A 25293-nucleotide genomic window follows, 5' to 3' on the forward strand; every position below is an offset into this window, starting at 1 on the left:
ATATATATATATATATATATATATATATATATATATATATATATATATATATGTAATAATTATAATAGTAATAATAATAAGAGCAGCAACAAAAATAATAATATAAAAGAGGTTTTTGCAAGAATGTAATTGAAAAAAACAGAAGTGCATTTTGCAGCAGCATTCAGTGCAAATGAAAAATAAAAAATACATTTTGCAAGAGAATAAAAATTTAGCATGTGTATAGAGTAACAATATAGAAATAAATGCCGCACCATTTCCCAGAAGCACACAGAGTGTAGTGTACGTACGTGCAGCAGCGGTACACACACACACACACACACACACACACACACACACACACACACACACACACACACACACACACACACACACACACACACACACAGAGGACTCGACCCCTGCAACCTCAACTATGTGAGTACAACTCTGTCAAGTAACTTTCGGAATTTAACCTACAAATGCAAAGATCTGAAAATCGAAGAAAGGGAAATACGTTGAGCCATAGTACACAGGCTCGGAGGACAAAGACTGCAAATTTCACAGAAAACGAAGGATCTCAGGGTGAACATAGCTCCGAGCATTTCACCTGAAGTGCACAACAACTGAATAACACTGCTGGTAGCGTGTTTATTCAGCAGCATCAACAAGAAGGCATTCATGACCTTATACACGGCATACGTCAGACCCGTCTTAGAGTATGCAGAGCCAGTATGTGACCCGTCCTGGATAAACATGCATAAAAACCTGAAAAAAATGCTAAGGTTTATAATTACTTCCAGAGCTGAGAGACATGAACGATGGGAAGCGTGAGGAACTAAACCTCTAAGTTTATTCAGGTATACACAAATACACTTACACAGATTATAATACATAGTATATGTGTAGAGAACCTAGGATAACTCCAAAAATGTCAGAGTGACTTATTTTCACCGGGGTCCTTGAAGATAGAAGATCAGATAGCCAGTAGAGAGGAGGGGCCAGGAGCTGAAATTCAACTCCTGGAACCACAATTAGTTTAGTACAAGTACGTGGGTAAACATACATACAAATGCACACATATGGGGCCAGTAGCTTTTAACCAACCCCTGATTACACACACACACACACACTCAACAGGCCAAGTGACCACTGGCAAATGGTAACTAGCGGCAGTAGCAGCAGAAGAACAAGCAGCAGCAACAACAGCAGCAGCAGCAGCAGCAACAACAGCAGCAGCAGTAACAACAGCAGCAGCGGCAACAACAGAGGCAGCATCAGTAGCAGCAACAGGAACAATAACAACAGTAGCAACAGCAGCAACAACAGGAGCAGCAGCAGCATCATCAGCATCAATAGCAGCAACAACAGGAGCAGCAGCAACAGGAGCAGCAGCAGCAACAAGAACAGTAGTAGCAACAGCAACAGGAGCAGCAGTAGCAGCATCAGTAACAGCAGCAGCAGTAATAGCAGCAACAACAACAGCAGTAGTAACAACAGAAGCAGCAGTAGCAGCAACAACAACAGCAGCAACAGCAGCAACAACAACAGCAGTAGCAACAACAGGAGCGGCAGCAGCAGTGTTTGCGGCAGCAGTCATGGTGATGTTAATGTTTCAACAGTGAACATTAGTGAGAGTGAAGCCCGGCCCTGTCACTCTGATACTCCTCTGAATATACGATAGCTGTGTGTACAGGAGTGTATATATGCCTGCGTGTGTGTATATGGGTGTTAGTATTTTGGAAACGTGTGCATAGATACATTTACAAAAGTTTATAAACATGGGAATATACACATGTGTACTCACCTAGCTGTGTTGACAGGGGTCGAATCATACCGCATGGCCCGTCATCTTTTCTCTTATGGACTGCTGTCTCTGTTTCGGGCCTCGAATACCTGACCATGTATCTGCTCTGTTCTTAAAACTGTGTATACACTTTACTTCCACCACCAACTTTACATATCGTGCTTAAGCGTGTTTACAAAGTGTGTAGTGTTGCCGCAAGGTGTATATAAACACGCATAATATATATATATATATATATATATGTATATATATATATGTATATATATATATATATGTGTATATATATATGTGTATATATATATATATAATGTGTATATATATATATATATATGTGTGTGTATATATATATATATATATATAATGTGTATATATATATATATATATATATATATATATATATATATATATATATATATATATATATATATATGTGTATATATATATATATATATATATATATGTGTGTATATATATATATATATATATATATGTGTATATATATATATATATATATATATATATCTCTCTATATATATATATATATATATATATGTCTATATATATATATATATATATATGCATGCAGTGTTTGGTAAAATTTAACCAGGACAAATAATCTTTAGGTTCCCCCTCTTTTTAACTTTATAAATTTCACGGCGCCACAAAATTTACCAAAAATACAGAGAAGGAATTTCACCAGCGCTCATAGAATACATTTGCATGAGAAAGGAGCCAAATCCAGGGGACCACGCGCTGTAATACGGTTCAGAGCTCACGTGGAAAGTGCCTTCGCATATTCCGTAGCAAAGATCACAATATAGGCAGTTCTCGCCTGTAGCTTAGAGCTCTGATTTTGCACTGCTGTTTATTTTCATCCAGATCACGGTTAAGATGCACCGAGTGAAATGAAAGTGAGGAAAAGCAAACGCGGTGAATAAAGAAAGCAAATGAAGAGAAAACGGAGAAAGTAAAATAGCCACTTCGAGGCCGCAAGTCGAAATCCCAGACATTTCGCCTGAAGATGAGACCCGGGTAAGGACTACAAAATCGCCTCGCGCTTCTCTTATTTTATACTCGGCGCCTTGATTATCTTCGCTGAGAGGCCTCCGCTTCACCCCATCCCAACCCCCTTCCACCCGGGAAGCTAAACCTGGACTTCCATTATGCTGATTTGCCGTTGGAATCAAGAGAAGAAGGAGAGGCAAGGAGGAATTAGCTTAAGGTGGGGTGGACTTTCAGGCTGGAAGTCAAGTGGTAGGTGAAATGCCTGTGACCTCGGAGACGACTAGCGAGGACAGTCTTCTACTGCTTATAAATGCGAGGCTGTCTCCTGCAGCCAACCCAGAATTCGCTAAATTTTTTCCCAGCATCCACATGTTATTTTAAGCCAACGGGGAAAGATTGCCTTCTAAAGTCTTTCCTGGTTACCCCTGAATTAGGGATGGTATTTGAGTGACAGGGAAATAAAGACTGCGTTTGTATTGCTCTATTGTCAAGAAGCAGCTAGCGGGAATGCATTTCTGACGGCTTTTACAAGAGTGTTTTGGTGGCGGGATTCCAGCAGCCCCCACCAACCATGTCCATCCTTGGCCTGATTTTTATTTTAAGAGGAAAGACTTGTGTGAATATAAACGTTGGATGGGAGTGGAGTGGGTCCGAGAGAGAGAGAGAGAGAGAGAGAGAGAGAGAGAGAGAGAGAGCCATAACACGCGCTAACACACACACACACGATCAGTGAAGAGGCGGGGCCAGGAGCTCGGACTCGACCCCCGCAACCTCAACTAGGTGAGTACAACCTCAACTAGGTGAGCACACACACACACACACACACACACACACACACACACACACACACACAGCTGGGAGGACTGCACCTTACCAGGTTACTGAAATATTTTGAAACCGACCCTACTAGATATTTATCCACAAGCTAAAAAAAAAAACACAGACAGGAATATAGGGAAAAAGTGCTCAACCGAATCAAGATGTCCCTGGCTGGCAGAATACAAAGAAGTAGTGGGGAAGGAAGAAGAGTAAGAGAGTGTAACGAGCGGGGTATACACTGGCTCCTAATGTTGGGAATGACTCGGTGAGGATTTGATTCTCATTAGTTTTATGAGATGGTGTGCCGCAAGTTTCATGACTAGGGCCTGTACTGTTTCTGGTGGTCCTAAATGATCTGTTTCTCTACAGAAATGATTTTTGAAGTTCAGATGATACTGGAATTCAGATGGAAGCTGAAGACTTTAATGTCAGAGTTGTAGGGAAGTGGAATTAACTAGATAAGAAAGTGATGGAAGTGACCATCAGCCACAAACTTAAGAGTCAGCATGACAGCCAGAACTGAAGAAATATCTGTTATGCTATCTGAAAAGGCGGGGCTAGGAGTTGAACATCGGCCCCTACAAACACAACTCTGTGACTGTTATAAGTGGTATTCAGTACCAACAATATGGTGAGTTAGACATATGTGCATTACTTAGGTGTCATTGTTGTTGATACTTACAGATCCCAAAGAGTTGCACATGTGTCTTACTCATTACAACACGAAGAGTACCCACACAGAGAATTCTGGTGAGCACTGTAGCTCACAGTAGAGGCAGCAGAGCCCTGCAATCACCGACGCAGCCACCAAATGCAGCCGGCCAAGAGATATATGTCTCACACACTGGTTCCTCTCTAGCGGAACATTTCCCATCTCTCTCTCTCTTTCTCTCTCTCTCTCTCTCTCTCTCTCTCTCGGAAAATTTCGGATACTTTTCGTTATTTGTCTAATACCAGGAATATCAATGTCCTTGAAGACAACATTTTGTTCTATTTAGTTCTTTACTAAGTCAGTGTCTTGATAAATCTGTACACAGAGCGATACGTTGTCATAACAAAAACTTGCTCTGCACTTGTCTTTATTACTGTCAGAAGAGAGCCTTTGTATCCACAAGTACTCTTGGCGCATCTCCTCTCTGGATAAACAAGCTACCGGTGGCAATTTAGTCAGTACTTTAAGTGATAGCAATAACAGCCATGATCATTATTTTATACATGATAAAATGACATATAGACTGGGGTTATAGAGCTCCTACACACTGGGAGGTAATCAGGCGCGATCCTAGAAAGTAGGATAATTCCAGTTTCTAGATCAGTGCACCCCATTAAATGCTGGTGACGTGCAGTAGTTCTCAACTATTGAAAGCAAAGCTCAAGAGAGTCTAAGTCAAAGTCTCTCCGCCTGGGAAGGATTTATCCTAATGCTTTGATAGTTATAAATCCTATTATAGTGATTTTCCCTTAAAAGTTTGTTGGAATTACAAAGGTGAAGTTAGTAGGTAATTATGTACGTTAAGTAGCTTTCGTAATTCTCATCCTGTGAGACACGAGAAGAACGTGATTTTGTTTATCATTGTTCTTCCAATGATGTACTAGTCTCACAGCCTTTCTCACTCTCCACCCACTTCCACTGCTTTCTCCCGTTTAAGCCTCTCGATATATCAGCATAAATGAAGTCCAAGGAGATCTCCCAAAGCTGTTGAGGTTTCAAGGTTACCCGTCTCACTTTCCTCCGGCGCACTGACGGGCGGAGGTCGGGTGGGTAAACGAGTCTGTTAGGATATTGCGTATCCAGTTCCACAGATAATCATGAGCCCTAGACCGGTACTTCCAAAAGTGGTGTGCTGTGGAGTCCTCTCATCTTGAGGCGATTAGGTGGAATCCCCTGTTTACATCCCGAGTCTCAAAGTGAATTCGTAACTTTCTCCATTTCCTTCACTTATTCGCTCGTTTTTCATCCTCTTCACTCCCATTCAGAGCGCCCACGACCTGCGTGCTCAGGAAGCAGCCACAGTTAATCTATACTTTGACCCTGGCAGGAAAGCCGCTGGTATAATCCAGCTTCAGGAATATACGAAGCCACTTCCCTTCACTCTCTTCCACCAACCTTGGCTCTGAACCGTATTAGCGTCAATGGACGCGCAAGTTTAACTCCTTTATCATGCAAAGATGTCTTATGGCTGCTTGTGGAATGGGTTGTCCTGACGTTCAGAATTGCGGGATTCAAAGCCACTGAATATTAACCCGCTGAGCAGTGACGGTATTGCTCGTAAAGTAGTAATGGAAATGTATAGAAAGTGTGCAATATCTTAGGTTAAGTTTGAGGGTGTTAAACATCAGCTCTTGGTCTCGCCTCTTAATTTTCTGCTGGCTGACTATCTGCATTTGCCGTATCGTTATTAGAAGCACTGAAGTATTTTTTTTTTTTTTACTCTGTGTCGTTCAGTAGTATTTTTATCTTCACTGGAACTCGGAAACTGTAGACATTTCTTTTACAACAACAACAGCAATAAATAATAATAATAATAATAATGATATCTTTATTTCTACAAGGATTTGTACAAGGTATACAGGCACAGCTGACATCAGTGACATACTACGATACAGAAAGCCCCTTGTCATGCTGAGTATTTCGGGCAAATTAGTCAGTTTTGTCCCAGGATGCGACCCACACCAGTTAACTAAGACCCAGGTACACATTATTACTGATGGGTGAGCATGGACAACCGGTGTAAGGAAACATGTTTCAACCCTCGCCGGGAATCGAACCTGGACACTTACAGTGTGAAGCGAGAACTTTTGCAACCATGCAAAAGCTTTTTATTTACTTATAATTGCAGGGTTGTGTGTCTGCTCGTCGCATCTCCTCTCAGTTTGTCATAACTGGTTACACTAATTTAACGGCATTTTGGAACCAGTCATACTTATTCTTCAAACTGTGTACAGAGTTTACCTCCAGAACCTCCTTATCTAGGCGTTTCCATTTTTTAACCATCTTTAGATTCACCAATTAATTCGTGGCTTTCCTGCGATTTATTTTGTATCTGTTTCTCTATGCTCGGTTCCTGCTTTTCATACAGACTGTTTATGCTTGCTTACTTTCTCTCTCTCTCTCTCTCTCTCTCTCTCTCTCTCCGAGCCATCTGAACATTTTGATTATTTTAAATATCTTGAATTTCTAACTTAATACTCGAAACTTGGCTTTGACAGCAGTTGTTCAAATATTCCATAACTGGAACTGTTCCAGGGAGACACAATTACTCCCAGAAATACATTCTTATTCATTCCTATTAAGTGTTATATCTCACCTCCAGCTGACCTCAGTCAAAAAAAAACAAAAACAAGAATTGATACCCATAACAATAAAACCTCAAACAAAAACGCATCGGTAAAAAATATTATTTACGCCAACTCAAAAAGTCTGTTATTTATTTCAAGCGAAGTTTAATATATAAAATAAATTTGGAGTTATGAGACTACGGAAGCAAAACGCGTATTCACTTGTCTTTTCCTTGAGGCTTTTGCCTCAAAACACGACACGGTCAGGGTCGCCAGGAGGCCTGGTCAGAGACTACGTCGCGGGGGCGTTGACCGAAACACCTTCCAGGTAACTAGACTCCAGTTAGAGGGGTCAAAAATGACATACATTATTGCTGTATACACAAGGAGGTCATGAGTAACGTCTGTTAGCACATGGGAATGTGTCGACAGATATAACCTGTTGACATGACATCCTCACCTCACTGTCCCTCGCCTCATCTCACGAATAATCTCATGTTCAATACTGGATATTCATTTCTTTCTTGTGGGCCGTGATCCACCGAAGTGATCCACCAGAGTGATCCACCAGAGTGATCCACCAGAGTGATCCACCAGAGGGGGACTCAATCTTCATCTCAACTTTCCTTCCCCCATGACCGTCGTCTGCCTACCTGCGATACATCATAGATTATTGACGTTTCTATCCTAGGAGGAAGGGGAGGAGAAAAGGAGCAGGAGAAGGCAGATAAGGAGAAGGAACAGGAGGAGAGAGAGGAGGAACAGGAGGAGAGAGAGGAGGAGGAGGAGGAGGAGGAGGAGGAAAAACAGCAGCAGCAGCAGCGTTGAGTCACCCCAGGAAAAGAGACGCTCAATCCATTAGAGAATTCCATCTTTCACCAGATTATCTCTTGTGCTTGAAAACCAAGCCCCCCAGTCCCCTAGCCCCATCTCCCAGCCCCCAAGCCCCATCCCCCAGCCCCAACCCCCAGCACCAATCCCCTACACATCATGTACATGGGGGTACATGAGAAAGATAGATTACAGAGGACCTGGGAATCCACACCAAGGCTGTCTGCTGAGAAGAAATATCCACTTCCATCAAGCTTATGAACTATCGTGTATTATCTTGGCCGCATTCATTTTATCTGCACGCTATACTCGTCATCATACACGTCATCAACACGTCATCAACACGTCATCAACACGTCATCAACAGGGATTATTGAGAGGTCGGGGTGGTGTTGACACTGACTACAGTTCAGGCTTATCTTCTTGTGATGGAAGGCTGTGTGACACTCTTCATTCTCGCTATCTTCCTCCACGAGGAAGGACGGGAAGGAGGAGGGAGGTAGAAAGATAGTAAAGAAGTAGTGAGGGAGGAGTGGAGGACTGAGCGGAGGGAGGAGGTGAGGAGGTGGGAAACAGGTTCAAGAGAGAGGAATCTAAATTTCTGTCAGTTTTGTATCACCATTTCCCTTCCATTTTATAATATTTATTCATTCATTACTACTGTAATTATATTTCACTTTCCACCTCACTCTAATACCCATATATACTGTGTCCATGTATTGTTTGTAACAGCTTGACAAAGCTCCTGGAGAGCGAAACGTTGCCACAATAAAATGTCGCATTAGCTGCACTTGTGTCATTTTACTTAACATATTTATTATGCCTCTAACCCTTTCCAAAATAAATGGTTAAAAATATAACCTAAATTTTTAAAGGGATGGCCCGTGAAGCCAGCGGAAGGCCTCGGTCAAATGACCATAAGCTCCACCTGCGGAGTCACCATATAACTAAGTCCCTCGTCAGGAAACACTTGTCTTGTTTCCTGACAAGCCTAACCTAACCTAACCCTTCCCATTTAGCTATCCTCTCTCCTATCATATTCTCTATATATTTCTCCTTCCATTTCTCTTCCTCTAAGAAGAATTAACGTCATAATACCATGAAGAGGACAATTTAAACTACCCACCCTCAGGAAACTTTGGACGATGTTTCGATCCTCTCTCTACATTTCGTCTTCAAAGTTTCTGCAGTTCTTTATTAGCACTCATCAAAGGACTATTTTGAACTTCAGTTAACCAACGTCGAAGGTGATAATTGTTTGGAAAACTATTTTTGAACTTTTTGAACGACATGTGTTGTATACTATAGCAACACGCTGATAAATAAGATAAAAGTGTAACTCAAAAACATATGAAAATAAGAGAATCACTTCAAGAGTCCACACACACACACAATTATATATATATATATATATATATATATATATATATATATATATATATATATATATATATATATATATATATATGAGTAGCGTAGGTGTCATCGTGGACGGTGACACCTACGCTACTCTGAGACCTCTCTCCCTGCTTTGGTTGCTCCCTTGCAACATTGCACAGCTCCTGATGACCCACTGAGACGTGTGAAAGTACTTGAGCTAAAGATTTCCACCCCTTTCCGTGGCTTGTCCTGCATATATATATATATATATATATAATATATATATATATATATATATATATATATATATATATATATATATATATATATATATATATATATCCGTGTATTTAGTTCCTTTATTTACATGAAAATGTGCTGAAAGGAGCACGAAATTTTTGTAATAGCTTACTGATACACTTAATGCACAGCTTTAAACTCGTATGAGTCATTCAAAGAGAGGTGAAGCCTCGATCCTCTGTATCCAAACCTCGAGACAGATACACTTCCTAACTGTATTCACTTGGCATACACAAGAGTCAAAGAGACGGTCTTCCGCCCAGTGCCTCCACACGCGCTTCATTGCTTGCTGAATACACATGATGAATAACTTTGCTCTATTTACACGCAAAATAAATCAGCTTTGCCAGTGGCAGCATATTCTGAGTGGGAGATGCAGCCTCACACATCCAAGGCAGAAGACTGAACTGATTAACCTCTCAGGTGAGTGGGTTTCGGGCTGTCAGGTATGTGGGTTATCAGACGTGTGGGTTATCAGACGTGTGGGTTATCAGACGTGTGGGTTGTCTGGTGTGGGGGTTGTCTGGTGTGGGGGTTGTCTGGTGTGGGGGTTGTCTGGTGTGGGGGTTGTCTGGTGTGGGGGTTGTCTGGTGTGGGGGTTGTCTGGTGTGGGGGTTATCTGGCACATTGGCTGTGAAATGTATGGGGTTGTCAGGTATGTGGGTTTTCTGGTATGAGGCTGTCTGGTATGTGGGTTATCTGATGTGTGGGTTGTCAGGTATGTGGGTCGTCAAGTGTACAAGTGGTCAGCTCTCAACTGTGGGTTGGCTGAGGGTGTGTTTGGCGCCCAGATTTTTAAAGCGACTATCTCATTTTGACTCTTGGCGTTATTCTGGAAGAAAATATATCCCTCTACCGTCAAAATATCACTATAACCATCCCATTGCTTTTTCGTAAAACCAGCATGTACATGGCAGCCATTACCACCAAAATTACCAAAGATTTTACCAGAAGCCCTAGACCCAACACCCCGACATGTTAGGGAGACAGGTTGAGACCTCAAGCGTGCCTTCAGTGACAAATAAGCTTGCAGGATAGATAACGAAAAACAGGTAAGCGTAGTACATCGTGATTTAATTTATACATAACGGAACGACAGAAGTAACAGTAGTGTGTTAGAAGCCGCCTCGATGATCCACCTCATCACCGCCACCAAACACCGAATGGAATGGAAATATTTGCTAAACTCATTGCCCACATTATCCAAGATTTTTGTAAGAATTGTAAAACTATCACCTTTTTCCCCTTGGCCTACTCTGACCTTACTCTAACATCACCTATATCTTCTCTCGCATAAGAACATAAGTAAGGAGGAACACTGTAGCAGGCCTACTGGAACATACTAGGAATATCCTACTTAAACCCAAACATAAAAATGGAGGAACACAACTTCAGGATTACTGGCCCATACTAGGCAAGTCCTCAAAACCAACCAATCCCACCCACCCTCTTGCCAATCTTTTACCAAAGTTATCCAAGAATTAACTTCAATACCTTGGGTACTTGTATGTCTTATACAACAGTGTTTTTCTTTATTCCTGTACAACTGCTGAGACTCAGACTTGGCTGAAAAATTAAAATAAAAATACTTCTTTTTGCCAAAGAAATTATTTCCTCTTTGAATACGCTCGCGCACGCACGCACGCACGCACACACACACACACACACACACACACACACACACACACACACACACACAGAATCTACTTCTAATCAGTGTCCATCTTCTACTTCTAATTTATTCATAATTTCAGTGCCTGGCTCTGCAGGTTGGCTCAGTGCCAGTCATCAGGGATGTGCCAACATTGCCATCAGCCACACCTGGAGTAGTGGCAGAGGTGAAAGTGTCAGTCTATGCTGGAGGCCATGTAACAACCTGGTTGATCAACACGCTGTCTCGCTGGGTAATATCTTCGTTTGACGCCTCATCCAACGGTTGATAGATGTTGATGGAGAATTAGTGTGTGTGTGTGTGTGTGTGTGTGTGTGTGTGTGTGTGTGTGTGTGTGTGTGTGTAGCAGTAGTAGTTACTAGTTGTCAAAGGAACCTGTCGATAGATACTAGGTCTGTTTGCAGTGTGTGTGTGTGTGTATGTGTGTGTGTATGTGTGCGTGTATGTGTGTGTGTATGTGTGTGTGTGTGTGTGTGTAGCAGTATTAGTAGTTACTAGTTGTCAAAGGAACCTGTCGATAGATACTAGGTCTGTTTGCAGTGTGTGTGTGTGTGTGTGTGTGTGTGTGTGTGTGTGTGTGTGTGTGTGTGTGTGTGTATGTGTGTGTGTATTAGTTTCTAGAGCTCAAAACAGAGAACTTTCCCTCACAATCTACCAGCCAATAACGGGCCAAATACTTTTTTCATTTTAGGGCTCGATAAAGGTGTTGATTTATAGTTTTAATGGCACAGGAGAAAAACTTTAATATCACACATTATAATGTGATATTAATTAATTTATTTTAAGTAGAATCTCGGTAAGCCAGCGGAAGGTCTGCGTCATATGACTAAAAGCTGCGATGACTGGGTCATTATGTGACTAAGATAGGGGTCGGGAGGAGAAGTATCATGGCAATCATTAATTTAAGTCCTACGTAATTCTTGCTCTTGTTTTAACTTTTATTTCTTCTGACCAAAGCAAAAAAAGACAACACAAATGGAAAAAATTATTAATACGAGGTTTCACCTTCGTAATAAAACATTGTGTAGGTGACTCGTTTTACCAATAAAGTTTTTCCATTGTATGTGTTCTTTAACTAATATCGCACCTTGACTCCAGATTTGGAGAGTAGTACCAATGGATTCAATAACACACACACACACACACACACACACACACACACACACACACACACACACACATTAATGTGCCACTGCCAGGGGTGCCACGACACTGGCACTACCTGGAATCTAACTGTTCCACGATTCCATCGATCATTCATTACGTGCTGTCACTCTCCTATTGAATGGTCTCCTCTGTTAAGGATGTTAATTTTTTACGAGGACCCGAGTCATTTTTCTAATATTGCCTGTAACTCTACTAGTTTTTTTTATTTTATGATAGATTATGTTAATCAAGGTTAGTTTAGGTTAAATTATTTTATGTTAGGTTTTTTAATTTAGGTAAGGTTAGATTAGTTTAGGTTACGTTCGGTTATATTATGTTAGGGCGATTATGACTAGGCTAGGTTAGGTTAGGGAAAGTCTAAGTTAGGTTAGGTTAGGTTAAGAATAGGTTAAGCTAGGTTAGGGTAAGACTAGGTTAGGATAGGTTAGGGTAAGACTAGGTTAGGATAGGTTAGGGTAAGACTAAGTTAGGATAGGTTAGAATAACACTAGGTTAGGTTAGAGTAAGACTAAGTTAGAATTACTGATTTGTACAAATATAACTGATGTTACAAGAAGAGATTCGTTTAATTATCACTTCTGAAGATTAACTGTAGTTACAGTTGAACTTCATTTAACTTCAATGATACAATTCCAGTTATATGAGACACAAGGAAATTATTTCGTGCCTAAAAGCAAAGGTTTTCATCTTTACTTGACCTTGTTTGGTCAAGTATGTGGCTATTGTTTGGTCAAGTATGTGGCTATTGTTTGGTCCAGTGTGTGGCTATTGTTTGGTCTAGTACGTGGCTATTGTTTGGTCCAGTGTGTGGCTATTGTTTGGTCTAGTACGTGGCTATTGTTTGGTCCAGTGTGTGGCTATTGTTTGGTCTAGTACGTGGCTATTGTTTGGTCTAGTACGTGGCTATTGTTTGGTCCAGTGTGTGGCTATTGTTTGGTCTAGTACGTGGCTATTGTTTGGTCTAGTACGTGGCTATTGTTTGGTCCAGTGTGTGGCTATTGTTTGGTCTAGTACGTGGCTATTGTTTGGTCCAGTGTGTGGCTATTGTTTGGTCCAGTGTGTGGCTATTGTTTGGTCCAGTGTGTGGCTATTGTTTGGTCCAGTGTGTGGCTATTGTTTGGTCTAGTACGTGGCTATTGTTTGGTCTAGTGTGTGGCTATTGTTTGGTTCAGTGTGTGGCTATTGTTTGGTCCAGTGTGTGGATATTGTTTGGTCCAGTGTGTGGCTATTGTTTGGTCCAGTGTGTGGCTATTGTTTGGTCCAGTGTGTGGCTATTGCTTGGTCTAGTACGTGGCTATTGTTTGGTCTAGTGTGTGGCTATTGTTTGGTCCAGTGTGTGGCTATTGTTTGGTCCAGTGTGTGGATATTGTTTGGTCAAGTGTGTGGCTATTGTTTGGTCCAGTGTGTGGCTATTGTTTGGTCCAGTGTGTGGCTATTGTTTGGTCCAGTGTGTGGCTGTTGCTTGGTCCAGTGTGTGGCTGTTGCTTGGTCCAGTGTGTGGCTATTGTTTGGTCCAGTGTGTGGCTATTGTTTGGTCCAGTGTGTGGCTATTGTTTGGTCCAGTGTGTGGCTATTGTTTGGTCCAGTGTGTGGCTATTGTTTGGTCTAGTACGTGGCTATAGTTTGGTCTAGTGTGTGGCTATTGTTTGGTCCAGTGTGTGGCTATTGTTTGGTCCAGTGTGTGGATATTGTTTGGTCAAGTGTGTGTGGCTATTGTTTGGTCCAGTGTGTGGCTATTGCTTGGTCCAGTGTGTGGCTATTGCTTGGTCCAGTGTGTGGCTATTGTTTGGTCCAGTGTGTGTCTGTTGCTTGGTCCAGTGTGTGGCTGTTGTTTGGTCTAGTACGTGGCTATTGTTTGGTCCAGTGTGTGGCTGTTGCTTGGTCCAGTGTGTGGCTGTTGCTTGGTCCAGTGTGTGGCTGTTGCTTGGTCCAGTGTGTGGCTATTGTTTGGTCCAGTGTGTGGCTATTGTTTGGTCCAGTGTGTGGCTATTGTTTGGTCTAGTACGTGGCTATTGTTTGGTCTAGTACGTGGCTATTGTTTGGTCTAGTGTGTGGCTATTGTTTGGTCCAGTGTGTGGCTATTGTTTGGTCCAGTGTGTGACTATTGTTTGGTCCAGTGTGTGGCTATTGTTTGGTCCAGTGTGTGGCTGTTGCTTGGTCCAGTGTGTGGCTGTTGCTTGGTCCAGTGTGTGGCTATTGTTTGGTCCAGTGTGTGGCTATTGTTTGGTCTAGTACGTGGCTATTGTTTGGTCTAGTGTGTGGCTATTGTTTGGTCCAGTGTGTGGCTATTGTTTGGTCCAGTGTGTGGATATTGTTTGGTCAAGTGTGTGTGGCTATTGTTTGGTCCAGTGTGTGGCTATTGTTTGGTCCAGTGTGTGACTATTGTTTGGTCCAGTGTGTGGCTATTGTTTGGTCCAGTGTGTGGCTGTTGCTTGGTCCAGTGTGTGGCTGTTGCTTGGTCCAGTGTGTGGCTATTGTTTGGTCCTGTGTGTGGCTATTGTTTGGTCTAGTACGTGGCTATTGTTTGGTCCAGTGTGTGGCTATTGTTTGGTCCAGTGTGTGGCTATTGTTTGGTCCAGTGTGTGGATATTGTTTGGTCAAGTGTGTGTGGCTATTATTTGGTCCAGTGTGTGGCTATTTTTTGGTCCAGTGTGTGGCTATTGTTTGGTCCAGTGTGTGGCTATTGTTTGGTCCAGTGTGTGGCTGTTGCTTGGTCCAGTGTGTGGCTGTTGCTTGGTCCAGTGTGTGGCTGTTGCTTGGTCCAGTGTGTGGCTGTTGCTTGGTCCAGTGTGTGGCTATTGTTTGGTCCAGTGTGTGGCTATTGTTTGGTCCAGTGTGTGGCTATTGTTTGGTCCAGTGTGTGGCTATTGTTTGATCCAGTGTGTGGCTATTGTTTGGTCCAGTGTGTGGCTATTGTTTGGTCCAGTGTGTGGCTATTGTTTGGTCCAGTGTGTGGCTATTGTTTGGTCCAGTGTGTGGCTGTTGCTTGGTCCACTGTCTGGCTATTGTTTGATCCAGTGTGTGGCTATTGTTTGGTCCAGTGTGTGGCTATTGTTTGGTCCAGTGTTTGGCTATTGTTTGGTCCAGTGTGTGGCTATTGTTTGGTCCAGTGTGTGGCTATTGTTTGGTCCAGTGTGTGGCTATTGTTTGGTCCAGTGTGTGGCTATTGTTTGGTCCAGTGTATGGCTATTGTTTGGTCCAGTGTGTGGCTATTGTTTGGTCCAGTGTGTGACTATTGTTTGGTCCAGTGTGTGGCTATTGTTTGGTCCAGTGTGTGGCTGTTGCTTGGTCCAGTGTGTGGCTGTTGCTTGGTCCAGTGTGTGGCTATTGTTTGGTCCTGTGTGTGGCTATTGTTTGGTCTAGTACGTGGCTATTGTTTGGTCCAGTGTGTGGCTATTGTTTGGTCCAGTGTGTGGCTATTGTTTGGTCCAGTGTGTGGATATTGTTTGGTCAAGTGTTTTTGGCTATTATTTGGTCCAGTGTGTGGCTATTTTTTGGTCCAGTGTGTGGCTATTGTTTGGTCCAGTGTGTGGCTATTGTTTGGTCCAGTGTGTGGCTGTTGCTTGGTCCAGTGTGTGGCTGTTGCTTGGTCCAGTGTGTGGCTGTTGCTTGGTCCAGTGTGTGGCTGTTGCTTGGTCCAGTGTGTGGCTATTGTTTGGTCCAGTGTGTGGCTATTGTTTGGTCCAGTGTGTGGCTATTGTTTGGTCCAGTGTGTGGCTATTGTTTGATCCAGTGTGTGGCTATTGTTTGGTCCAGTGTGTGGCTATTGTTTGGTCCAGTGTGTGGCTATTGTTTGGTCCAGTGTGTGGCTATTGTTTGGTCCAGTGTGTGGCTGTTGCTTGGTCCACTGTCTGGCTATTGTTTGATCCAGTGTGTGGCTATTGTTTGGTCCAGTGTGTGGCTATTGTTTGGTCCAGTGTTTGGCTATTGTTTGGTCCAGTGTGTGGCTATTGTTTGGTCCAGTGTGTGGCTATTGTTTGGTCCAGTGTGTGGCTATTGTTTGGTCCAGTGTGTGGCTATTGTTTGGTCCAGTGTATGGCTATTGTTTGGTCCAGTGTGTGGCTATTGTTTGGTCCAGTGTGTGGCTGTTGTTTGGTCCAGTGTGTGGCTGTTGTCAGTGCCTGACTGACTCCACCTGAGGTAACTCTCTCCACTGTATGTTCTTGTACCAGCCATAATGTTTTAACTTATTTCATTATTTTAATTTGTGACTCACTCACGCACTCACCCCCTCGTTCATGCACTCCTTCATTCACTCATGCACTCATTCACTCACGCACTCCCTCATTCACTCACGCACTCCCTCATTCACTCACGCACTCCCTCATTCACTCGCGCACTCATGCACGGGAAGGGTTGAGAGGGGGAGAGCTCTCCATTTATATATTAACAATGACATGTCCCTTCGCGCACGTTTCCCCTTCTCACCCTCTCCCTCTGCCCCCTTCCCCTCCCCCTATCCCACACCCCTCCTCCTCTCATCCCTCCATCAATATTGTCCAACGGATCTGCTTGTTACAGTCCAAGTAAAAATTCGAATTCATTTTCAGAATTTAAACGCGAAAACTTCAGCTCGATTTGGGAGTTTTATTCACATTAAAACTTATGATAAAACAACAGTCAAATTAAAGTAGATAGAAATAGATGGGAATATTGAGTTGGTCGAGGACCACTCTTACATGTAGATACCACAGACCAATAAATTTTAAATGCAGAAATTTCGGATCATTCAGCATTAGATATTAAAATGGTCCGAAATTTCTGTATTCCTGCTTTATATAAGAATCCCAGACTAAATAAACCTTATATACAAGGAATTCAGACAAGTCAGTCGTAGATTTAGAGATCCCAGACCAAACAGAATAGAGTGCCCAGCGGAAGTCTTCCCTCTCAGGCGGATAGATTTCATCAATTGATAGAAGGAAGCCGTTTTGTGTGATGGAATACGCCAACACTGCTGGTTGTGTTAAGTCGCACCTCACATGTGTGTTTGTGACTTGATAAAGCCTACTGTGTGGGGGAAACCTCGTCAGTAAACCCTCATAACACTAAGAGTATACTATATCGGCAGGTTAACAAGTAACAGTCGCCTCTGTATTGGACCAAAGCCCAATGTGCAGACGAACCGTCTCGTCAGTTAAGATGCCGAAGTGTTGCCTGTGTGTTTTATTTATCAGTAAAACTTTCACGTAACTGCATTTGTGTTACCTTAACACAGTGTGAATATTTCATATAACTACCTTTCATAGCTAGCTTTTGTTCCCTTACTGTGTAACTATCGTGTAGAGTAGCAGCAGAATACTGCTGATAAATGCAATTTGGTTTACTGTAAAAAATGGTCCAGAGTGTTCCTCATGGATCCAGCCTCTCATGCTGGTCCGCACGATAGTACCAAACTAGATTTCAAACTAAAATGATTCCCTCGCTTTGATGGCCTCTAAGGCTTGTATGAAGTTCTGGAGACCATCAAGATATTGATCCTGGGTTTGTTTCCCATGAACTATACCAAGTATACCGAACCAGTGATGACCCTCAACAGTGCCCTGTATTTAGTACCCTGTATCCAGTACCCTGTATTTAGTACCCAGTATCCAATACCCTGTATTTAGTACCCAGTATCCTGTATTAAGTATCTTGTATCCAGTACCCTGTACACGCCCACATTCATGTACACGATACCAGTTAGAGGAAGGAGAACATTACAACAGTCTGGCTAACATAATTCACAGTTATTCATGAATGTTGTTCAGTTTTGTCCAAATGAAGGCTACTTCTGTACACTAGTTATGTTTTATTAAAATAATCACGAGGTCGTTCAGAGAAGGATCTTAATGCCGGTAAAATGCTCTTGATTTAAAGAATGTATGACCCCTACAGATTCAACGATTTCCCAAAAGAATAACAATAATAATAATAATAACTTAATATATTAATAACTATAACAATTATAACTATAATAATAACGATTAATAACTATCATAGTAATAATTATTATTAATACTGCAACGATAAGAATACTCAAATTGTGCCAAAGATGCGAAGATAAACCTGTACATAACTTTCAAATCCTTTACTGTTCAAGTATGTTTGTTATTGTACAGGTGAGTTAAATATTAGGGTTCGATTCCAGGTGGGATTTGTTGCATTATAGCGAATATTGAAAGACGTGTGGCGATGTTGTGGGTCTGGAGGTGGAAAGTAGAGTATCTGCACTCTGAATGATGGATAGGGATGTTAAAAGCATTATTAATGGTGCGATGGTAGTGGTAGTAGTGGTGCTGTGGTGGTAGTGGTAGTAGTGGGACTGTGGTAGGTTGTGTTAGTAGTGGTGCTGTGGTAGGCAGTGGCAGTAGTGGTGTTGTGATAGGGAGTGTTAGTAGGGAGTGGGGTGGCAGGGAATGTGGTAGCAGGGAGTGTGGTGGCAGGGAGTGTGATAGCAGTGAGCATGATGGCAAGGAGTGTTTTGGCAGGGTGTGGTGGCAGGGAGTGTAGTAGCAGGGAGTGTGTTAGCAGGGAGTGAGTGTGGTAGCGGGGAGTGTGGTAGCGGGGAGTGTGGTAGCAGGGAGTGTGGTGGTAGGTGTCATTGCTGTGTTTAGTCAAGCTTCTTGTAAACGTATAATGGTGTTGGTAGCGTGTTTAGGGTAATCCGCTTACTACCACTGTGTGTGTGTGTGTGTGTGTGTGTGTGTGTGTGTGTATTTTCACTTCAGTGTGCATGTGCGTGTTCGGTCCACCACCTTGCATGGCTTCGTTTTTGTTAGGATCGCAACGGGAACAACAGTGAAGCATAGTGATAGACGACCTAGGCAACGACCTAGACAACGACCTAGACAACGACCTAGGCAACAACCTAGACAACGACCTAGACAACTACCTAGATGACCATCTTAACGAAGCAGCAACGAAAACCATAACATGGAATCTAATGACAAAACTACCACAGGTTTAACCTTCCTATAATAATAATAATAATATATTATTATTATTATTATTATTATTATTATTATTATGTATTCTTAGCCAATATGAAAGTTCTGAGCAACAGCTGCATATATGCTAAGAGATGTGTATACACGAAGTGTATGTTCATCGACAGATATATTCATGCTAGATGAATTTCTCTCATTATATAAACAAGAACTCGCCTAAAGTCATACTTGCAGTCTGGAAGTGTTGACTGGTGGTGCACAGGTGACGGGCATCTTATGATGACCCTTCAGTGCACTAACATTAGTCTCCGTACTGAAGAACATTCATTTTCACGTCTGTTGACAAGAAGTGAAATCAATATTTCAAGGAAAGCGAAGTATAATGTATAATGCATGTACAATGAGCGTGTGTTTAATGTATATATATATAATGTTGCGTATGAGTAATGAGTGAATAGTTATGTGGTGGGGCGATGTGCGGGAGTAAAAGATAACGAATCTAATACAGTGTGCGAGTTGTCACAGTTGCTTTTTGCTGATGATATTTCTTTGGAATGATAATGAAAAGAGGTTGCAAAGTGTTGCAACCCCTGAATGGGTTGCAATATATATAATGTATATTATGATTATGAATATAATGTATATTACCTTCTCATATAATTTTATATTGCTTATATTTGCGATAATAGCTAAATCGTAAATGTATTGCTTTATATTATTATTTGACTTAGCTTCCTTTTGTGAGGCAGGATGTAACATATTATGTGCTCAGTTCAAGTCTTGATTGTCTAACTACTGTAATTATCGCTCTTTGCTTGTTACTCTGCCGGCTTCAGTTACTGAGCAGCAACTGTCCACGGAGCTATCACGTGATCGAGGGGGGGGGGTGTCCTCACCTCGCCTGAAGTATTCAGTCTGATATACTTTCTCTTGGTGGTTGGACAGATCGTCTGTCTCATTATTCTTGTTAGTTCTGGAGAGACTGTTCACAGAACATTGTATAGACTTAGTGATTTTCGACGTTGTACTGAGGTTGTGTGTCTCATAGACACTCTGAGCAACTCTGGTCCTGAGCTGTAGCTTCTGACCTAACTTGTACTGGTATCTGTGTATTATCACAGTCGGGGATTTTCTTATGCTGAACTTAGATTTAGTAGTATGGGAGTTTTGTGACTTTTGTGGAGGATCTGCAGATGGTCCCTACTTAGTGTCGTTATATTATCTCCTGGTTCCTGATTCTGTGTCGCAGTTGCTTGTGGTATTGCTATTGGATTTAGCATTCTTTTTATTGTTCAAGCAGACTGTTCTGACTGCCAGTTGGTCAAGAAGTTAGTTTATTCGAGATCTTTTTCAGTCACTTGTTTAAGTCTAGTCGAGTCGTGAGAAATAGCGAACTACTAAGAGCACTTACACTCATACACACTTACTTATACATATTTGTAATATCTTATTAAATGTTAATGTACCAGACGGTACTTAAGAATTATAAATGCGATATGTGTTTTCAGCACAATAATACTGTACTCGAGAGAAGTGATTATTATTATTTTGATTATTAATTTAATTTACTTTGATAATATACCTCTAGACGATACTCAATAAATTTATTAAATTTTATTTTCTCTAGTTAGTAACCTACCTGCTGTAATCCTAAAGCACTAATAATTCATACTGAATTCTAATGGATAATTGGACAAGGATACTGACTTCTTGTTACGAAAACCCAGTAACAGGCTGGATGCTAGAAGGGCAGTCCTCTCTAGTATTCACTGGAGATCTCTAAGCTTTTAGAATCGCGTTTTTTGTAACACAAAGACTATGGACCAATTTGGGAGGATATTGAAAAGAAGAAATTTAGAGTGGACATAGGAAAAAAAAGCAAAGAGAGGAGAGTAACAAAAATCTAGGCAATGAAAGATTAGATGACAGATTGGAGGGAGTCTTGAGGCAGTAAATGTGATCAGATACTTAAGATTAAACTTCTCGAAGGATGAATCTATAAAAGGCAAGGTGAAGCATTGAACTGACGAAGGAAAAGAAAGGTGGATGGTGCAGTGAGGCATCTGTGGACTCAAAGAGCTTTATTCATGGAGTAAAAGGGGAAATGTAACAGAGTGCAGGTGTAACAACAATACTGTATGAGTTTGAGCCATGAGTTTTGAAAGTTGCAGCAAGGAGGCGTCTGGAGGTAGTAGAGATATTGTGCTTGAGAGCAATATGTGGTGTGAAAATAATGCAGAGAAATAGGAATTTGAAATATATATATATATATATATATATATATATATATATATATATATATATATATATATATATAGAGAGAGAGAGAGAGAGAGAGAGAGAGAGAGAGAGAGAGAGAGAGAGAGAGAGAGATCGCAAATATCGCCTTATTTTCTGTGATAATATATGCATAAAATTTGTGATGTATAAAGTAAATATAAATAATATACATAAGTATTCATTTGTAAGCTTCATCATAATTATTCAGTTGACAGCTTCATGAATAAAAAAATTATGCGCCAATTTAAATATGCAAAAACCTAATGAAGCACAATTTTACGCATATATACATTCACGCACACTTCCTGGTACGTAAACACTTACCTCCACACGTACATTCAAACACACACACACGCACACACACACACACACGCGCACACACACGAGCACACGCACACGCACACGGAATAGCCTAGAAAGTGATGTGGTGGAGGCAGGAACCATACATAGTTTTAAGGCGAGGTATGATAGAGCTCATGGGGCAGGGAGAGAGAGGACCTAGTAGCAATCAGCGAAGAGGCGGGGCCAGGAGCTGTGACTCGACCCCTGCAACCACAAATAGGTGAGTACAAATAGGTGAGTACACACACACACACAACGTATCTACAAGCAAATTCACCCTCTTATTCTATTATACCTACATTCCTCTCTGTTTCCTCTCTTCTTATATCAGTCTTCTCTTCCTTTCCATCCTTCTCTGCTCCATCACTTCCCTTTTGTCATAACTTTTATCCTTCTGTTCCATTCCTACTTTTTTCTTCCCATCTGCCTCATTCTTTCTTCACTCTCTTCCTCTCCCCCTCTATCCTTCTCTTTCCTCACTGTTTCTCCTCCTCTGTCCTCCCATTCTCTTCTCTGCTCCTCTTCTATAACTTTATATCTTCCCCTCTTTCTTTTTCTTCCTTTCCCCTCACCCTCTCATGCTTTCTCCCTCTCCGTTCCTACACAATATGTAAATAACTTAATTACACAAATAACTCCTACATAAGATATTCACGATGTTTCGGTCCAAGTTAGAGCGAAACGTCGTCATGGGTTCCTCTGTGCGGGGGATATTTGTGTTTTGTTCCAGTCTCGGTATTGTGACTATTTTTTAAGGTTTATTAACTATTCAAATTAATATCCAAGAAAAGAATCAAGGGGAAAAAATCAATCGAATTATTGTGAAATGTTATCAGCACTAGTCCTAAGATGGAGACACCGGAAGTAGAGGCCTAAGATGGAGATACCGGAAGTAGAGTCAAAGAAATGTGATACACATAAGCCATTCAGGTGACTCATGAAGACTGCAGGTGACACAAACACTGCAGGTGACACCTAAATCATCGGGCAGCTGACACAAATTGATAAGGTTAAATCTACAGGGATCAGACGTCACCTAATTCAATTATATTTTTATTTAATTAAACCAGTGTTAATGTTTTGTTAGGTAGCGTAGTTTTGCTGGTTTAAATTAGAACTGATACGGTTTTAAATAAAGTGGGGATCGTTAAAGTTAATAGAGTGGTAGGGTTAAGTGATACATTGGTGTTGGTTTAAGTTAGTAGTAGGGAAGATTTAAATATGTGCATCAATAAAACATCTATATTTTCGAAACTTTTCGCCTACACAGTAGGTTTTTTCAGTCAGATAGAGAGTAGACAGCAGACGCGGTGGAGAGGTAAACATGATGTGATCAGTCCCTCAACTTGAATTAGTTTGGAGGTGGTCAGTCCCTCAACCTTGAAGAAGTTTAGAGGGGGATCAGTCCCCCAGCCTGGAGAGGTGTTCTGATCCATAGTCTTGAACAGTGTGATGCTGAACCATGAGGACAGAGCCTTTAATAATGCTCAAGGTGAATCGTCGAAAATCTAGATGAAGTCACAACAGGCAGGTTCCACTAGACGAAGATAGGACTCGGGAAATTGAGAAGTGATACAGGAAGCCAAGTGACCCTCTTAAATTTAACCTTTTTTGCTCATAACTAGTGATTTGTAAATGGTCCAAGTTGGCCCGAAACATCGTCGTAAGCTCATCTCTCCTATGGGCGGGTTATTTGTGTATTGATTTAGCAATAAAGTTGTGCATGATGTCCTCTGTACCAAGATGCCGTTGTGTTGCTGTGTCATACTGGTGTCATTATAACTGTGGTACACAATGCCAACAAGTAGATGAATGAGACACATGTGTACCACTTGTGTACCTTTGTTTTTATTATCATAACAGAGTTGCAGGTGCAAGTGAAGCAATGTTGCTTCACAGCACCCAGTTCTTCCTCTTAATAACAGACTGCATTTCACTGTTGCAAAGACAGTTAAATGGGTGACTGCTAAAGGTGCTTTAAAGAGAGAAAATCCAATATAATTTTTTTTCTAATACGGTGGGTTGGTTCTTGTTTTCTCTTCGTGCGGAAGAACGTTTTATTTCCTTTATCTCATACTTCATTTAATTCCTTTGTGGGGGTTTTAAAACTTTTAGTTTTTATAAAGACAGAAGGCAAATTTAATCTAACTAAACCTAACTTAGCGTAACTAACCAAGCGTTAAGTAACTTGGCCTAAATAATGTAAATTGAAAAAAAATGCTGCAAATCGTATGAGAGAACTCCACATAACATTTACAAGGGAAGTAGCACCATTGTTGGAGGCCAGCACGCCTAAATGAGCTGGACAAAGGCTTCATGAGTGGCGGTATGTCTCTTACACGACCACAACAATGTTCATCCAAAGCTTAGTTCGCCCATGAGCTCACCAACACCAGCTGATGTTTGTAACATTAATGTTTACTAACAAAAGCTCATGTTTATAACATTTAATGTTTACTTGGGAAGAAACCAAAGAGCCTAGATGGAATTAAGCCACATTTCTTGGTTATCTTGAATTATCCTGGGCTTAATGTGTCTTTTGGGGATAATAAGCCAGAAAAAGCCTTCTTCATCTTTCTTCTTCTAATTCCCATTCTTCTTGCTTTCCGGCTTTTTAATAATAACGTTCTTTCATATTAATTACATTTTACAAATATATCAACACACTAACGCACTAGTGGATAATTCGTGTAAAAAATGCATAATAAAATAGACACAAGGTACATAAAAATAAACCATACCACGGGCGGGAATAGAACTCGCGATCAAAGAGTCTCAAAGCATAAAAATGTTATTTTCTCGACGATTCACCTATTTCGAGAAAAAGTTCCAAGCCAATTGAGACCTTTACAAGGTTTACAGAAGGAATACGAGAAATAATAGTAACTTACATTCCATTTAGTGCCGTGTGTTGTTCAACTATTTCCGTGGTCCGACACAGTGCACGTTCGTCAACGAACAAATTAGATTACACACCTATAAAATGCGATGTAAAATGCTTCGCGTGTGATGTGTTAGTGTGAGCGAGGCGTGCGTGTGTGTGTGTGTGTGTGTGTGTGTGTGTGTGTGTGTGTGTGTGTGTGTGTGTGTGTGTGTGTGTGTGTGTACTCGCCTAGTTGAGGTTGCAGGGGTCGAGTCCAAGCTCCTGGCCCCGCCTCTTCACTGGTCGCTTCTAGGTCACTCTCCCTGAACCGTGAGCTTTATCATACCTCTGCTTAAAGCTATGTATGGATCCTGCCTCCACTACATCGCTTCCCAAACTATTCCACTTACTGACTACTCTGTGGCTGAAGAAATACTTCCTAACATCCCTGTGATTCATCTGTGTCTTCAGCTTCCAATTGTGTCCCCTTGTTACTGTGTCCAATCTTTGGAACATCCTGTCTTTGTCCACCTTGTCAATTCCTCTCAGTATTTTGTATGTCGTTATCATGTCCCCCCTATCTCTCCTGTCCTCCAGTGTCGTCAGGTTGATTTCCCTTAACCTCTCCTCGTAGGACATA

The 25293-nt window shown here is 41.4% G+C and overlaps 2 long non-coding RNA genes across 3 annotated transcripts in view; one reads left to right on the forward strand and one right to left on the reverse strand.

Moving 5' to 3' along the window:
* Positions 1-19506, reverse strand: part of LOC138854983 (uncharacterized) — a 174819-nt gene extending 155313 nt beyond the window's left edge. Inside the window, exon 1 of the long non-coding RNA XR_011394158.1 lies at positions 19397-19506. This is a non-coding gene — a long non-coding RNA (uncharacterized lncRNA). The remainder of the gene's footprint in view (positions 1-19396) is intronic.
* The window catches only part of LOC128701980 (uncharacterized), a 181934-nt gene that overhangs the window by 81952 nt on the left and 74689 nt on the right, over positions 1-25293 (forward strand). The window lies entirely within an intron of this gene.

This window comes from Cherax quadricarinatus, chromosome 77 (assembly GCF_038502225.1).
Source record: "Cherax quadricarinatus isolate ZL_2023a chromosome 77, ASM3850222v1, whole genome shotgun sequence".
NCBI lineage: Eukaryota > Metazoa > Arthropoda > Malacostraca > Decapoda > Parastacidae > Cherax > Cherax quadricarinatus.